This window comes from Lygodium microphyllum, chromosome 9 (assembly GCF_053477565.2).
Source record: "Lygodium microphyllum isolate KBCC chromosome 9, Lygodium_microphyllum_v1.1.10, whole genome shotgun sequence".
NCBI classification, from domain to species: domain Eukaryota; kingdom Viridiplantae; phylum Streptophyta; class Polypodiopsida; order Schizaeales; family Lygodiaceae; genus Lygodium; species Lygodium microphyllum.
In genome coordinates this window covers 89,785,652-89,789,150 of record NC_141143.1, presented here as the reverse complement: position 1 = coordinate 89,789,150, position 3,499 = coordinate 89,785,652, and positions in this window count along the sequence as shown.

The following is a 3,499-nucleotide window of genomic DNA, read 5'->3' as shown; positions in this document are numbered from 1 at the left end:
AAGGTACCAAATAAACGTATCCAGGAATGTACCGTTGTCCTTACTTGACTTCCCATTTATGATCCCACGACTAGCCTACAGCATAGGAACCTCACACTCTCAACGGTGGGTCACAGGCCTGCTGAAAACAATTGCTATGCATATCCAGGAGCTAACTCTGATACTTTTAATTTCCTCAAAAATGATCATGCAAAGAGGTGGATGCCTAATGCTCAAACATTTTAAAAACCAGCAGCGTGCAAGTGCAAAACATCTCTTTCATGCTTTTCTTTCTAACCGCTTTGTGCTTCGCTGCAACACCTAGCACCGAAGTGATCTTCGTGCTACTAGGTTTTAATTCTTATCATTATTATTCCGTCCTAGATGCAATGCATATAAAATCAGCAAATTATTCCTCATGCTCAGCGTCATTTAACCATTTTTTCCACAACTCTACCCTTCCCCGTTGATAGTGCATCATTGCATTCATTTCTTTTAGGGTTTCCTTGTCATTTTATGTGGAGAAAGGAAGGAAACACGCACTAAAACATATAAACAAGGCTGAACTGAAGCATAACTTCATGCCCCAGCCTTGCTATACATCAACAAACATAAATCCTATTTTTCTATATTTTTCGTAGCCCCAAATGTATTTTTCCCCTATTTTTCATGGTGTTTTTATCATTTTTCCCCATTTTCTTCATTTTCTTGTATTTTTTTTAAATTGCTGAAAATGAAAACCAGTTTGTGGGCTGTGGCCCTTAGTTCATTTGCAACAAAATTGAAAGATTAGTTGATGTGTATCGACGGTGTTCCCCATTTATATGCCCAAAACCCTTGTTTTCCTTTATTTTTATGGTTTTTCGTGTCTCGGTTCCCTATTTTCTGCTATCCCACACATGTTTTCCAGATTTTTAAATGATGAACAGCTAGAAACCAACTCAAAGCACGACATACTCAAAACTCAATCCATATGAACACATTTTTATCAACCAAATTTGCATCAAAAGACCATTTTCTTTGTAAAAACAATTATTACCGTGTCTTGCGGGTTTTTTCATTAAATTTGGCACGTCCCACGATTGATTTCCAGCCATGAATTCTGCTTGGAATCAGCAATCTACAACGGTTTTGCATTGCTCTTTCATCCCGTCAAGAATCGGCATCCATCCGGCCGTCCATCTCCATCCTATTCCTTCAAGCACGAACGGGGGCCAAGAGGAGAGAGAGAGAGGAGAGAGAAAGACTGATTTTCTCTCTCTTCAACCAGTCCACCATTGCGGGAGCGGAGACCAGCGATTTGATCGGCATGATGTCTTGATCCGGCCTGGAGGCTCGTAGCTATGGCTTATGTGTAAGCCCTGCAATCGATTGGGGGGGGGGGGGGGGGTCGCGTTTTTTTCGGCGGCTGTTTTCAGCCGCCGCCCCCCCTCCATATCCACGTTTTTTTTGTGGGGGGGTGCCAAAGGTCACCCCCCCCCCACTTGCACCTTTTAAAATTTCAATTTTGGGCCCCCTCTTGGGCACCCCGGCCGGTTTCGGGCCAACTCTCGCGTGCGAACTCCGAACTGCGTTCTGAAAATTTCTGTGAGCTCGTCTCAACATTCTGGACAGGCCTGCAGCTTCACTGACTAGCATGGGCGCACGAAAAAATTATGAAAATTCTCGGAGTGTCGTACGGGCGTCCGTCAAGTACTTGACGCTTAAAATCGTGCTCGCTCGAGCTGCCGCCTTCGTGGTTGAGCATTTTCCCCCGCATTTCCATATTTTTCTCCTATTTTTAGGCATGTTCCGGGGCCTAAAATCCATCCTTCATTGGCGACCACGGGATAGGACGACTCAGTCCGTCGAACCCACGAACATATCTGCGCATAAACAACCAAAGAAGCATCAAACTGACACAAAACAATTATCATCATAAAACTCAGCACAATGCTCCCCCTACCCCTAGACAGAACCAAGGCATGACATCCACAAGGAGTAGGCCTAGCATCATTTAACAGAAGATCCGAAGTGAATCACTAACCAGCTGCTCCAACACAGCCAAACTAAAAAGAACTGTCAAAGAGGTTGCCCTAAATGGTAGTCTGAACTACTTACCAACTAAAGACAACACCACTAGGAGCTCCTACAAGGCGAGGACTCCTATAGCCTGAGCAAAGGATATTTTCTTTCAGTCCATTTCTTCTTTTAGGATTTTTATGGGATGAACATACTTGGGCATGTAAAAAGGAGGGAGCTGAGCGTAGTGACCCAAGGAGAACAGGGCATCGGTCTCGGTACCTGTCTCGGCACCCAAGAACCTACCAAGCCCTCGCAAGGCGACACTTAATCCTTTTCAAACGCTCACTTTTATTTTCGCTCCAACCTTCCTTGTTTTGATATTATTTTTCCAGCAAGAAGCCACCCCTAGGAAGACAAGGTATCGGCCCCGGGTCTGACTCGTCCCTAGGAACCTACCAGGCCTTCGCAAGGCAATGAGCAACTGCTTATATTTTTTTTATTTCATATCTTTTCTTTGATAGGGGTTAGAACCCCTTTTTACACACCTTCGCATTTATATTCATCTTTTGGGATATTCAGGATTTCTTGGCATCATTATTATTATCTTCTAGCAGGCTTCTCTAACTGCCTCACTACTAACAGGAACTCCTAGAACGGCTGCCTAGCAGGCTAGCAGAACAGAGCCACTAGGGCTTCCTTCTAAAACAGGTCTTTCAATGTCTAACAATGTCTTTACAGGAGGCAATGACTACTCCGACCTCCCTCAAACATACTTAGCCTAAACCTGGGACTTCATGCCTTGGTTGCCGGTCCCCAAAAAAAATAGATCCCCTCGACAAGTACAAATACACATATAACAGGAAAGAAAGGTACTCGTAAAGGAGAAATATCACCTGGAGTGGCCACAAGAAGCTTCCATCGCAGCAAAGGCTCCTCCAGGCTCCACCAAATTCCACGAACCACGAAACCTGTCCAGCACAACACTCAACAAAAACCCAATTAAACGCACCCGCACTAGACAGGAAAATGGCCCTCTTGGCCTAATGAAATCAGACATGACTTTGCTACAAAACTGAATCGGCCCTCTTGGCCTAATGAAATAAACCAATACTATGCAGAACATCCACCTGGAAACAACCATGATAGACATCAAAGCATACCATTCCCAGGGGAACAAAGGCTCGTAGCCCTAAACTAGGTGCATTAAATTATGACCTATCCCCCCTGCGTATATCGCAAGAGGTGTTCGCATCACATGTCGTCTAATCAGTCTGTGGGTCCCCGATAATAAAGGTAGATGCGTCTCGCTTACCCTTTGCATCACCCAAATCAACCATCGTCTGCCAAAGAGGGCATGTTCAGAAAGCATACCCCACAAACGACCAGGTCCTGTATCACCATCAATAGATATATCGTGACAAGGGCCACAATTAAAGAAGAGGTCCTCTTCATACGCAAGATTAGCCAATGAATCGGCAAACTGATTCCAATTCCGTGGAATCAGCTGAAAAGACAC